We start from the raw sequence: 15,038 nt of genomic DNA, 5'->3' as shown, positions 1-15,038 counted from the left end.
ATCAAAGAATGTTTTCTTCTGTGTTTAAACCTTTTCTTGAGTTCTTATAATAGTGGTCTTATACAATATTTGTCCTTCTGTGACTGACTAAATTCACTCGGCATAATGACCTCCAGCTTCCTCCATGTTTTAAGATGTTTCACGGCTTCATTATTGTTCTTTATCATTGTGTAGTATTCCATTGTGTGGATATACCATTGTTTATCCATTCTTCCGTTAATAGGCACCTAGGTTGTTTCCATCTTTTTGCTATTGTGAACAGTGCTTCAGTGAACATGGGTGTGCATATATGTATTCGTGTGACGGTTTTTATTTCTCTAGGATATATTCTAAGGAGTGGGATAGCTGGACCTTATTGTACTTGTATTTCTAGCTTTTTAAGGAAGTGCCAAATCAATTTCCAGAGTGGTTGTACCATTTTCCATTCCCACCAACAGTGTATAAGTGTTCCAGTCTCTCCACAACCTCTCCAGCTTTATTATTTTGTGTTTTTTGGATTAATGCTAGCCTTGTTGGGGTAAGATGGTATCTCACTGTAGTTTTGATTTGCATTTCTCTAATGGCTAATGATGGTGAACATTTCCTCATGTATCTGTCAGCCGCCTGAATGTCTTCTTTGGCGAAGTGCCTGTTCATATCCTTTTTCCCGTTTTTTGATTGGGTTATTTGTCTTTTTGTTGTTGAGATTTTGCAGTATCTTATAGATTTTAGACATTAGATGCTGATCAGATTTGTCGTAGCCAAAATTTTTTTCCCAGTGTGTAGGTTGTCTTTTGACTCTTTTGGTGAAGTCTTTTGATGAGCATAAATGTTTGATTTTTAGGAGCTCCCAGTTATCTAGTCTCTGTCTGGTGCTTGTGCATTGTTACTTATGGTTCATATTATGTTTATGCCATGTATTAGGGCTCCTAGCGTTGTCCCTATTTTTTCTTCCATAATCTTTATCATTTTTTATTTTATATTTAAGACTTTTATCCAGTTTGAGTTAATTTTTGTGCATGGTGTGAGGTATGAGTCTTGTTTCAGTTTTTCGCAGATGGATATCCACTTATGCCAGCACCATTTGTTAGAGAGCCTGTCTTTTCCCCAATTAATGGACTTTGGGCCTTTGTCAAATATCAGCTGCTCATAGGTGGATGAATTTATGTCTGGATTCTCAATTCTGTTCCATTGGTCTATGTATCTGTTGTTGTACCAGTACCAGTAAGGAGCCCTTTTTGATTGAAGTGATGTAGAGCAGTGCTACTTAAAAGTGTGGTCTGCATGGTTTCGGGGACATCTAGGTCAATTGGCATAACAACGTTTATTAAGAAAATGTTCTGCATCCCACTTTGGTGAGTGGCGTCTGGAGTCTTAGAAGCTAGTGAGCAAACATCTAAGCTGCATCAATTGGTCCCAACCCACCTGGAGTAAAGGAGAATGAAGAACACCAAAGACACAAGGAAAATATTAGCCCAAGAGACAAAAAGGGCCACATAAACCAGAGACTCCATCAGCATGAGACCAGAAGAACTAGATGTTGCCTGGCTACCACCAGTGATCGCCCTGACAGGGAACACAACAAAGAGTCCCTGGCAGAGCATGAGAAAAGTGGGATGCAGATCTCAAATTCTAGTAAAGAGACCAGACTTAATGGTCTGACTGAGACTGGAGGAACCCCAGAAGACATGGCCCCCTGACTATCTGTTAACCCAGAACTAAAACCATCCCTGAAGCCAAATCTTCAGACAAAGATTAGACTGGACTGTAAGACATAAAATGATACCCATAAAGAGTGTTCTTCTTAGTTCAAGTAGATACATGAGACTAAATGGGCAGCTTCTGTCCAGAGGTGAGATGAGAAGGCAGAGAGGGTTAGGAGCTGGGTGAATGGACACGGGAAATCTGAGGTGGAAAGGAGTGTGCTATCACATTATAGGGATAGCGATTAGGGTCACATAGCACTGTGTGTATAAATTTTTGAATGAGAAACTAACTTGAGCTGTAAACTTTCACTTAAAGCACATACACACACACAAAAAGTGTGATCTGTGGAATGGCAGCTTCAGCTCCAGCTGGGAATTTGTAACTAACGCAGCTTCTCAGATCCATCCAGACCTACTGAATAAAAATCTCTGGGGATGGAGCCTGGCAAACTGTTTTAACAAAATGTACAAGTGATTTTTATGCTAAAGTTTGAGGATCACTTTGCTGCATATTGGAGCCCTGGTGGCACAGTGGTTAAGAGCTTGGCGGCTAACAAAAAGGTGGGCAGTTCAAATCCACTAGCCACTCCTTGGAAACCCTGTGGGGCAGTTCTACCCTGTCCTATAGCGTCACTATGAGTTGGAATCGACCGACGGCAATGGGTTACAGGTTGCTGCATATTAGAATCACCTGGGAAGCTTTTGAAATTTCCTGTTCCCAGACTGTACACCATACCAATTAAATTAGCCTCTGGGGTGGAAAATATGCATTAGCTTTTTTTTTTTTTTTTAAACTCCCCAGGTGATTTCAATGTGCAGCCTGGGTGGCAGGGCCCCCTGGCTTCCAGGGTTTTGCCTGATGCAGCCAGAGCAATCTTCATTTGAGCAATCTTAATCTGAATGAAAGAATCTTCATTCCTTAGGATATGTATAATTATTTCCTTAGGATGAATTTATTGATGAGCAGGGGCTCTCCTCCACCAAGACCAAGCATTTCATTCTCCATCTGGCAAAACTCTTGGGTGCACTACCAGCTCAGAAGCACCTGGACACAAATAAGAAACCAAAGAGAACTAAAGTTTGAAATCTAGGTCAAAACCTTAAAGTCAAAATCTTGTGTTTATTTCATTTTGGTGAATTACAAATAATGCTTTTAAAGATACATCACTGCCCCATGTATAATTTTACCTCTGATGTTTTTCTCAATCAGAAAATAAGTAACATTCTGGAATTTCCACAGTCTAGCACTTTGAAAGTGCTGTGAAAGCATCTATTCTAGCAATGCAAAGATATTCCTCACTTGGAAAAAAAAATTGGGAAGGGGACATACTTCTTTACTGACCACTTACCGTGATGCTGGTGATTTTAAGTGATAGGGATACATGGGGGAATGAGATGTGTCCTCAGCTCTTAGCTCTCAGTCTTGCAGGAAAAGCAGGGCTAGAACCAACTACTTTGGGTGGAGGAAGTGGCTATATACTGAAGGCCAGAAAGTAAAGGCAGAAGGAACTATATGTGCAAAGATCTGGCAAAAGGAAAGCTTCATATGTATAGAAAGCAACTAGCTGAGCAGAGCTAGAGCAGAGCCTGTTGGCGGAAGATGGATATTGACAAGAGATGAGGTTGGAAATGTGCACTATGGAGAGAAGACAAAAGCTTTGCAAATCTTGAAGTTTGTGTTCTATGCAATGCAGAGGCTACTGAGATTTTTGAGTGAATAAGACAATTACACTCTAACTTGTTTAAAACAATGACTCTGGAGGTCCAGAAGATGAATTAGGGTGGGAAGAGACAGCAGGGAAATCAGTTCGGAGACTACAAAATAGTCAGGTAAGGAAGGATGAGGTGAGGGTCTAAGGCAGCAGTAATAGGAATGAAGAAGAGGGGAAGTGCCGAGAGGGAGGGATGAGGGAGAAGGGGTAAAGGATGATTGGGGACTCTGGTTCAAGAAAGCAGTTAACATCACATCTACAAATGCATTAAGTGAACATGATGAAGTACTCTTAAAATGTCCTAATGTCTTTTTTGCTATTGTGGTTATAGCCTGAGATCAAGTAGAGACTAATATCCCTGGTAGGGAAGAACTCTATAAACGACCTTGCACACAGTACACATTGGGGTAAAACCAAGTCTGAGCCCTCCCCAAATATACCCTTCTACTATTTTAAGGTTCAAATTTATCCCATAATAGAAAAAAAAATTATTGCAATTGGAGACAAAGTTTGTGCTAGAGAAATCCTAGAACAAATAAGCAAAACATCAAAAATAAAAACAGCCTTAATATTCTTCTAGACGTTTTAGTGGACATACAGGTATGCAGATTTTCTTAACAGGATAATTCAGTATCTACTCCTCTGTAACCTGCTTTTCTTCACTTGTGATATGATGAACATTTTTTTGTGACAATGTTAATCTATGAGTAACAGAACAGTATTCCATGGTATGTAGTTTATTCATATGGTAAAATTTAACAATTTTCAGTTGATGGCCATTTAGGTTGTTTCTAATTTTTCTTCATATGTTAAACAGAGCATTGATTAACATTCATATGGTTAAATCTTTGGGGCTATGTGTAATTATTTCCTTAGGATAAATTTCTAGTAGTGGAATTGCTGGATCAATGGGTGTGGACGGCACAATCGTTAGGAGCTCGGGCTGCTAACCAAATGATTGGCAGTTGAAATCCACCAGCCGCTCCTTGGAAACCCTATGGGGCAGTTCTACTCTGTCGTATAGGGTCACTATGAGTCAGAATTGACCCCCCAGCAACAGGTTTGTTTGTTTGTTTTGATGTATAATTATTTCCTTAGGATAAATTTCTAGCAGTGGAATTGCTGGGTCAATGGATATGGACATTTTCAAGGTTTTTGATACATATCATTAAATTATGTCTGCCCTCCAGAAAATCACACTAATTTACATGCCACTAGACATGCTCAATGGAATTTTGCAAGACCAAAGACTTTTTAATTGCAAATGCCTTTTTTCAACAACGTGATACGTGACTATACACGTAGATCTCACCAGATGGAAAACACAGGAATCAAATCGACTACATCTGTGGAAAGAGACTATGGAGAAACTCATTATCATCAGTTAGAACAGGGCAGGGGCCTACTGTGGAACAGACCATCAATTGCTCATATCCAAGCTCAAGCTGAAGCTGAAGAAAATTAAAACAAATCCACAAGAGCCAAGGTACAACCTTGAGTATATCCCACCTGTATGAAGAGACCATCTCAAGAATAGATTTGATGCTTTCAACACTACTGACCGAAGACCAGATAGGTTGTGGAATGACATCAAGGACATCATACATGAAGAAAGCAAAAGGCCATTAAAAAGACAGGAAAAAAAAAATGCGTGTCAGAAAAAACTCCTAAACTTGCTCTTGAAGATAGAGTAGCTAAAAGCAAATGGAAGAAATGAAGTAAAAGAGCTGAACAGAAGATTTCAAAGGGCAGCTTGAAGAAAAAGTAAAGTATTATGAAGAAGTGTGCAAAAACTTGGAGTTAGAAAACCAAAAGGAAAGAACATGCTCAACCAGTGTCATGGATTGAATTATGTCCCACTAGAAATGTGTGTATCAATTTGGCTGGGCCATGATTCCCAGTATTGTGTGGTTGTCCTCCATTTTGGATTGTAATTTTATGTTATAAAGGATTAGGATGGGATTGTAACACCCTCACTAAGGTTACATCCCTGATTCAATGTAAAGGGAGTTTCCCTGGGGTGTGGCCTGCCCCACCTTTTATCTTACAAGAGATAAAAGGAAAGGGAAGCAAGCAGAGAGTAGGGGACCTCATATCACCAAGAAAGCAGTGCCGGGAGCAGAGCAAGTCGTTTGGTCCGGGTTCCCTGCACAGAGAAGCTCCCAGTCCAGGGGAAGGTTGATGAGAAGGCCAACAGAGAGAGAGAGAGAAAGCTTCCCCTGGAGCTGATGCCCTGAATTTGGACTTCTAGCCTACTATACTGTGAGAAAATAAATTTCTCTTTGTTAAAGCCATCCACTTGTGGTATTTCTGTTATAGCAGCACTAGATGACTAAGACACCAGCATTTCTCAAGCTGAGAGAACTGAAGAGAAAATTCAAGTCTCGAGTTGCAGTATTGAAGGATTCTATGAGCAAAAAATTGAACGATGCAGGAGGCATTAAAAGAAGATGGAAGGAATACACAGAGCCGCTGTACCAAAAACAATTGGTTGACATCCATTTCAGGAGGCAGTATACGATCAAGGACCAATGGTATTGAAGGAAGAAGTTCAAGCTGCAATGAAGGCATTGGCAAAAAACAAGGCTCCAGGAATTGACAGAACACTAGCTGAGATGTTTCAACAAATGGATGCAATGCTGGATGCACTCACTTGTCTATCCCAAGAAAATTTGGAAGACAGCTAGCTACCTGGCCAACCAACTGGAAGAGATCCGTATTTGTGCCTGTTCCAAAGAAAGGTGATCCAATAGAATGCGGAAATCATCAAACAATATTATTAATATCACATGCAAATAAAATTTTGGCTGAAGATAATTCAAAAACAGTTGCAGCAGTACACTGACAGGGAACTGCCAGAAGTTCAAGCCGGATTCAGAAGAGGATGTGGAACAAGGGATATCATTGCTAATGTCAGATGCATCTTGGCTGAAGCAGAAAATACCAGAAAGATGTTTACGTGTGTTTTATTGACTATGCAATGACATTCAGCTGTGTGGATCATAACAAATTATGGAAAACATTGTGAAGAATGGGAATTCCAGAACACTTAGTTGTGCTCATGAGGAACCAAGAGGCAGTCGTTTGAACAGAACAAGAGAATACTGCGTGGTTTAAAATCAGCAAAGTTTTACATCAGGATTGTATCCTTTCACCACAGTTATTCCATCTGTATTCTGAGTAAATAATCCAGGAAGCTGGACTATATGAAGAAGAACTCGGCATCAGAATTGGAGGAAGACGTCTTAACAACCTATGATATGCAGATGGTACAACTTTGCTTGCTGAGAGCGAAGAGGACTTGAAACACTTACTGATGAAGATCAAAGACTACAGCCTTCAGTATGGATTACCTCTCAACATAAAACAAAAATCCTCACAACTGGACCAATAAGCAGCATCATGATAAACAGAGAAAAGATTGAAGTTGTCAAGGATTTCATTTTATTTGGATCTACGATCAACACTCATGGAAACAGCAGTCAAGAAATCAAACAATGTATTGCATTGGGCAAATCTGCTGCAAAAAACCTCTTTAAGGTGTTAAAAAGTAAAAATGTCACTTTGATGACTAAGGTGCGCCTGACCCAAGCCATGATATTTTCAGTTGCCTCATATGCATGCGAAAGCTGGACAATGAATAAGGAAGACTGAAGAAGAACTGATGCCTTCGAATTATGGTGTTGGCAAAGAATTTTGAATATATCATGGACTGCCAGAAGAACGAACAAATCTGTCTTGGAAGAAGTACAGCCAGAATCCTCCTTAGAAGTGAGGATGGCGAGACTTTGTCTCAAGTTCTTTGGACATGATATCAGGAGGGACTAGTCCCTGAAGAAGGACATCATGCTTGGATAAGTAGAGGGTCATCAAAAAAGAGAAAGACTGCTGTGAATTGGAATCGACCCAATGGCACCTAACAACAACAACAGACATGCATGAAGAAGCCCTGGTGGTGTAGTGGTCAAAGCACTTGGCTGCTAACTGAACTAAGGTCAGCAGTTCGAACCCACCAGCTGCTCAGTGTGGCAGTCTGCTTCTGTAAAGTTTACAGCCTGGAAACCCTATGTTGTTCTTCTAGTTGTTAGGTGCTGTTGAGTCGGGAACCTACAGGGCAGTTCTATTCGGTCCTATAGAAATCAGGTCCGTGACCGATTTTAATGGATTTTTAGACATGCATGAGAGTGCTTGTTTTCCAGCATATTCTCTAACACTGAATAGGAAGGACAGATTACCCAACAAGCAAGGTATGCACGAGCTGAATTGTGCTTACTTACTAACTTGTAGTGCGCAATCTCACCTGTTTGATATGGTGAAACCCATGTGAAATTGTGCACTACAGATACTAAGTAAACACGATTATGCCTGTGTGTGCCTTGCTTACTGGTTAATCCGACCTGCTGAATAGCCTTTTTTCCTTCTAATATGAGATCTCATTACTGTTTGTATTTCTTTAATTACTAGTGAGACTCAGTACTATTACATATGCATATTTTTCATTTGTATTCTTTTGTGCACTGTTCATCTCCTTTGCCCAATTTTCTATCAGAGTATTTAACTTAAAAAAAAAATTCATTTATGGGGTCTTTTAAGGATAACTGTCATCTATATTACATTTTCCTGTTTCCATTTTTATTTTGTTTTTAATCTTGATACACTGAAGTTTTTTCTTTCTAATGCTTATCTAGGCAAATATATCAATCATTTAGAGTTATTGCTGTTAGTATATGTAGAAAGATATTCCCCAAGCCAAAATATGTAGCATTATCCTAGTAATTTCATGCTTTTATTACCTTTATCAGACATAATTTTAAAAATATAATTGTTACCATACTTTTAAAAGGCAATATTTAATTATGCAGTTTTAACTCCATGGTTCATACTTGGGAATTGTCCATTCTTTAGTGAACTCATAATTAAATAAGATATTGTTATTTACCTTTCTTGATTTATCTATTTATTCATTTATTTTTATTTTTACTTTTTTGGTTAACAGCTTTGTGGAGATATAATTCACCTACCATACAATTCACCCGTTTAAAGTGTACGCTTAATTGGCTTTAGTATATTTACAGGGCTGTGCAACCATTTCCGTAATCTATTTTAAAATATTTTCGTCACCTCAAAAAGAAACACTGTTGCATTTTAGCCATCACCCCCCCCCGCCCCCCGCCCCAAATCCCTACCAACCTTAGCCAACGACTAATCTACTTTCTGTCTTTGTTATTTTGTTGTTAGTCTTCCTAGAGTTGATTCCAACTCATGGCGATGCCATGTGTTACAGAGTAGAACTGCTCCATAGGGTTTTCTTGGCTATAATCTTAATGGAAGCAGATTGGCAGTTCTTTTCTTTTTCGGTACCACTGGGTGGGTTAAAATCGCCAAACTTTAGGTTAGCAGTGGAGCACAAACAGTTTGCACCACCTACTGATCTTATTTAGATTTGTCTGTTCTGGACATTTAATATAAATGGAATCAATACAACATGTGGTCTTTTGTGATTGGCTTCTTTCACTTAAAATAATATTTTCAAGGTCCATCCATGTTGTAGCATGTATCAGTAATTCATTTCTTTTTATTGCCAAATAATATTCTTTTGTATGGGTGTACCATCTTTTGTTTATCCCTTTACCAGTTAATGGACATTTGGATTTTTTTTTTTAACTTTTTGACTATTATGAATAATACTGCTATGAATATTCGTGTACGGTTTTTGGGTAGATACATGTTCTCGTTTCTTTTGGGTATGTATAACTAGGAGTGGAATTACTGGGTCATACCTTTTTTTATTTTTAATTCATCTTTATACTGTACATTCATATTAGCTGTACAGATTTTGCTCCTATTTTCTCCTATGACAGCCAAATGAAATTCGGAAATGGGTTGAATATTTGAATAAACATATATGAATTTGTTAGTTATTATTTAAGTAGGTCTCACAGTTGGAAAGGCTGTTCATTTCTTTTCATCTTGGCAAGAAGAATCATTTCGCTAAGTTCCTTTATATCTAACACTAGGAGAGGTCAAGTCTTTGATTCTGTACCCAACAACCTTATGTAATAACATTCTTTGAAAAATTCAGAATCATGCAGAACGAGAGAATCCAGGGTAACTTCTCTTCTGAGTCCTGAATAATATAATAACTTACTTGCCCTGGTTACAAAAAGAATACATGATCACTTTGGAAAATACACAATAAAACAAAAATCACCCATATCTTACCCTTTGGAAGTCACCTTTAACTTATCTCACTAACCCACTTTAGATGCTGAATAAGTACACTGCTGACCTTCAGCAAAAGGATAGCAAGCTATTTAAAAATAGCCTGGAAGGAGAATTTAAAGTACGTATTTTCCTTCTCAGTGCTCTCCTAAAGCGTTTTGCAGTCTTAGAAAGCCCTGTTTCTCTACACAACAGAGCAGAAACCACCACTTATTGAGTAAACAGTGCCAATCTTTATGTCCCTTAGAGCTAATTCTCAAAACAACCTTGTAAAACAGTTATTGTAATTACAGCTCTCAGTTATCGAAGGCCTACTGTGTGCTCAGTGCCTTACAAGCAATCTTTCTATTATGTAGTTGGGAAAACCAAAGCTCAGAAAAGGTAAGTGACTTACGCTGTCCCACAGCTCCAGTGCCACCATTCCAGTACAAGCCGCTACTATCTTCTCTTGCCCGGACTTCTATTACAGCCTCCCATATTTGCCCCTTCCAATCCATTCTTCACTTAACTGCTAGTGTGATCTTTTTAATAGGTAAATTAGAGAATAGATTTTAACATTTCATTGGCTTCCCATCAGAGAATTTCACGTTTACTGTGAAGCTTAAGAAGCTGAAGCTTCAGGGCCCTTCACTTGCACAGTCCTTCCAAGGAAGGCCCTGGGAGGGTACCTTTACCATGTGTTCTTATGCTCATGTTTTTGTAAAATTTGCAAACATAAGCTATCTTAACTGCAATTGATAAATACTACTGTATGTTTCCACACAAACTTCCCCTGCTGTTGGGAAGTATTGGAATGATTGTGGGTGTAACAGAATATTATTTATTTGCAGTAATTTCCATGTACAGTATTTAGAAACGGGTTTCAGGAAATTTCCTACCTCTGATTGTGTCAACTCACCAGGCATCATGACAGGAAGGTATAGGAACAGAAGTTGTATCACCACAAGGACAACATTTCCTATGGTGTCTAGCATGGGAAGTTTGTTGATAGTAGAAAAGAAACAAAGCTTGAAATGTATGGAGTCAGAAGCTAGTCTACGGCAAATTCTTCCAATCCTCAGATTTGTAAAATTATAATTTGAGGGTTCAGTTCTTATTAACGCCTAGTTTTCCTCTTGATAAAAAATGTCTTGAATTTAACATTGATCCTCAAACTTTAAATGACATAACCAAAAATGAGTTGTAAAGCTAAAAGAGACTTTCTAAAATAAAAACCAAATTTGGATCAACCATGTTGGAGAAAGGACTGAATCGTTGCTCTAATTCTATCTATAGAGAAGTTCTTAAAAAGTTATTGTCATATAGAGAGTGTTAATACTGTTGTTGCTAGGTGTTGTCGAGTTAATTCTAACTCATAGCGACCCTATGTATAACAGCACAAAAAGTTGCTCGGTCCTGTGCCATCCTCACAATAGTAGGCATGTTTGAGCCCATTGTTGCAGCCACTCTGTCAATCCATCTAATTGAGGGTCTTCCTCTTTTTTGCTGATCCTCTACTTTACCAAGTATGATGTCCTTCTCCAGGACTGGTCCTTCCTGATAACAGTCCAAAGTAAGCAAGATGACATCTCACCATCCTTGCCTCTAAGGAGCATTCTGGCTGTATTTTTTCCAAGACAGATTTGTTCGATCCTCTGGGAGTCCGTAGTATATTCAATATTCTTCTCCAGTTTCAACTCTGGGTAACTAATGCCTGAAAAGATCAGATATAATTAAGGATCAAAATATTCTTTTCCCTCTAAAAGATACTTTTACACCAGTGTTCATTGCAGCATTATTCGTAACAGCTAAAAGGTGGAAATAACCTAAATGCCCATCAACAGATGAATGGATAAACAAGATGTGATACATACATACAATGGAATATTATTCAGCCATAAAGAGAAATGAAGTTCTGATACATGCTACTATAAGAATTAACCTTGAAAACATTATGCTAAATAAAACAAGTCAGACCCAAAGGGACAAATATTTTATGATCTCACTTTATATGAAATATCTAGAATAAGCAAAGGCATAGAGACAAAAGTTTATTAGTGGTTAGCAGGGGGTGGGGGGAGGGGGAAATGGGAATTATTGCTTAAGAGGTACTGAGTTTCTGTTTGGGATGATGAAAAACCTTTGGAAATAGATAATGGTGATGGTTACACAACATGGTGGGTGTAATTAATGTTACCCAATTATACACTTAAAAATGGTTAAAATGGAAAATTTTTTGTTGTATATATTTTTACAATAAAATAAAAAATATATTTATCTCTTGCCATACAGGTGACCTCAAGTATTCTTTGCTTTGTAGAAAATTGAGAACACCTAAAATTAATCAGGCATGTTATAGAAGAGCAAGGGAAGGTTGTTTCTGGTATGAGACAGCTGAGGGACTGGGAATAATCAAATGATTTCCAATTTTGAGAGATTTGGATCAGGTGGCTTAGAGTTAGATTAAAGATAATCAATTCTCTGAACAATAAGTGTCATACATTACCCTGACCTTCAAAGGGAACGTTTTGTATTGCTAAGAGGTTGCTCATTTGGTCTTGCTTCTCATCCATATAGAAATCTTGACAACAATTAGTGTTCCACCGGAAATGAAGCAAGATGAGAAAGTGAACTGTTGCTAAATAAATTAGAGGAGTAGATAATTAGAGCAGAGATTCCCAACCTTATTAGAGAAACAGCTCTATTTTGGTTTTATTTTATCCTTACTTCTCTAAAAATGTTATAGAACAGATTACAAATTACAAATGGAAATAAAATATATTTAATTTTGAAAAATGTCTGTGCTCTTCAAGATTAGAATTTCATAATATCACTTGATTTAAGTGGAAATAATGTAACTGGCAATCACAATTAAGTTCTAAGATGACAGTTATCTTGGTGTATAGCCACAAATTTATGGAGCATTTTTTGCCTATAACTGCAGTGTAACTTGTCCTTTGGATTCATTTTTGGTACATGTAGTAGTGTGCCTTACATGTCCAAAACAGAAAGCCTAAGGGAGATATAGGCTGTACATTTAGAAAGAATATTTAAATTCTATCTTTTGCACAGAATTGAATATTTGCAATTGTGTCTTGTAGACATTAAAATAAGGGCATAATTTCTTTCTTAAATTTACAATTGCAAATAATTTATGGAGAACAAGTCACTTAATCTACATGAATATCTATGTATTCCTGATAAGTTATGCTTACTTAATATACAAACGTTGAACTTTTATATATTAAATGACTACAAATCTGCTGAAGGAATTTGTCTACAGAAATCCATATTTGTCTTACAAGAAAAATTCTTTCATGATGTGATTCATCACTTCCAGATTTAAAAGCTTTTGACATTTAGGGGATATGGGGATATTCTATTTTCTTGTGGAAAACAATATCTTCATTTATAACAAGAGCTGTTATTTGTCTAGGATACATTATAACTTATTCTGTTTTGTAGCTGAGTTGCCATTTCTGGTTGGTAATTGGGTCTGTGACATTGCAGCATATGTATGTTACTATTAAATTCTATTGGGACAGCTCAGTTTTATATATGGCTTATATTTTTGTGACATTTGATTTTATGCACTACTATACAGTTATTACAAACTCATAAGAATACGGCCAATTAATTTTCTTCCTTAAAGCTCTCTATATTAAAATGTCTGCCCTTTTACATTTTGATGGAGGCCATTGAAATAGCTCTTGAAAGGGACCTTTTATTTTTATATCTTTTTTTTGAAGGATTGAATTTTAATATCCTATCAATACTTGCTTTTTTCCTTTAATCTGTGAAAATGCATTTAATTTCAGCAGTGAAATTGATAGCATCCATTTTAATCTTTAATTAACTTTTCAGTTTGGCTTTCATCTTAAAGGCTCACAGCAGAATTTATCACCAAGCCATAATGGAAGTGCTGAATGGAAGTTTCGGAGAATCTGCCCAGCTCTGAATTTAGCTCAAGTTGACCCCATTATAAAAAAGAAAAGTCAACCACAACATCGATATAAAAGATGACTCATTAGCCACACCACTCACAGATGACAACGGTTATTTTTGACTCCTGTTATTTATTCGGCCTCCTTATTTCCTTCCCATGCAGCCTCTTTTAACTCCAAAGCACCAACTGCCCTTTGCTTGAGGTTTGTAAGTGCAGAAGCACACCAGAGAATAATTGCCACACAAATAATATTAGCTGCCATCTACTGAACTTACGCACTGCACTAAGCTCTTTACGATTATTCTCTTTTGCAAGCCGAGTATCACAGTGCCACTTTAAAGATTAGGAATGGGATTTAAAAAGAGAGATGAAGTTTAGTTTAGCAAACAGTTAAGTCTTTGAAGTCAGGCCACCTGGGTTTAAACCACTGCTCACCAGTTTCTAGCTCACTAGCTCTGAGATCTTGGGCAAACTACTTACTCATTGCCATCAGATCAATTCCAACTCAGCAACCCTACAGGACAGAGGAGAACTACCCCACAGAGTTTCCAAGGAGCAGCTGGTGGATTTAAACTGCCGACCTTTTGGATAGCAGCCAAGCTCTTAACCACTGTGCCACCAGGGCTCTGGCAAACTACTTAACTTTCATTTATTCATCCAACAAACATTTGGAGCATGTACTGCACATGCTCAGTATGCAGGGCCTATAGCGATGAACACAACAAACAGCTACTGCCCTTCTGGAGCTTATCTATAGGGGGAATCAGACACACTACAGAAAGAATATGCAATTACAAATCGTGAGAAATGTGGTGAAGGGAGGGAACGGGGGGAGTGATAGAGAGTACAGGCAGAGGGAACGGAGGGGCCAAATTAGCTAAGGTGGGTTGGGAAGGTTGCTGTTAAGAGATAACAAATAAGTACAGTCCTGAAGGAGGAGTAGGACTTAGTTAGGAAAGCAGGGGAAGAAGAGGGGTGGGGAAAGGATAGTCCAGGCAGAGGGAACAGCATATGTGAGGGCCGCTGGGCAGGATGTGCTTGGTGGTTCTGGGGACTGAAAGGGGCCAGTGCAGCTGGAGCTTAATGTGCAAGGGGGAGGGGCATATCATAGCGAGGACTTGGGATTTGGTTTATGTTTTAAGATGATCACTCATGCTGTGGTCTGCAGAACGTGTTGGAGGGTGTAGGGAACGAGACCCAGCTGAGAGGTTGTTGCAGGAGTCTAAGCTAGAAGTGAGTGTGGATTTGACTATAGTAGCAGGAGTGAAGAAGAGGAGTAGGGTATGGATTCAAGATAAATTCAAGGTAAATAGTTCCTAAGGTTGAATTAGACTTGGTGGGTGAAGCAGAGGAAGAAACGAAGGATGATTCACAGGTTTTTAGCTTGAGTAATTCGTTGAATGGTGGTGCCATTGATTGAGACGGAAAGACTAAGAGGACAAAACAATTTAGGATATATTAAGTGAGACATTTAAGTGATGAGGGTGTCAAGTA

This window comes from Trichechus manatus, unplaced genomic scaffold, assembly GCF_000243295.1.
Source record: "Trichechus manatus latirostris isolate Lorelei unplaced genomic scaffold, TriManLat1.0 scaffold00186, whole genome shotgun sequence".
NCBI classification, from domain to species: domain Eukaryota; kingdom Metazoa; phylum Chordata; class Mammalia; order Sirenia; family Trichechidae; genus Trichechus; species Trichechus manatus.
This window is presented reverse-complemented; position numbering follows the sequence as displayed.